Here is a 237-nt window from a genome sequence, read left to right on the forward strand (position 1 = left end):
CTGTTCGTATGTATATGTGAGGTGGGGGGGACTATATGTAGGGGGTGTAAATGTGAGGGAATGTAAATATTGATATATGCAAATTAGAAATATCTATAATTCGAGACACTCACAGACGCAAAGTATAAATAACACGCGATAGTAATTTAGCAGTGCAGTATTTGATTAAGCAATTGCAGTAACTTTTTCTCACCTACTGCAGTTCCTCATCCCATTGAGCTGTTGAATCTGTGGCAT

The 237-nt window shown here is 38.0% G+C and overlaps 1 protein-coding gene across 1 annotated transcript in view; it reads left to right on the plus strand.

Moving 5' to 3' along the window:
* The window catches only part of LOC119581935 (metabotropic glutamate receptor 8-like), a gene marked incomplete at its 5' end in the record, with an annotated part of 173067 nt that overhangs the window by 164454 nt on the left and 8376 nt on the right, over positions 1-237 (plus strand).

Source organism: Penaeus monodon, chromosome 15 (genome assembly GCF_015228065.2).
Source record: "Penaeus monodon isolate SGIC_2016 chromosome 15, NSTDA_Pmon_1, whole genome shotgun sequence".
NCBI lineage: Eukaryota > Metazoa > Arthropoda > Malacostraca > Decapoda > Penaeidae > Penaeus > Penaeus monodon.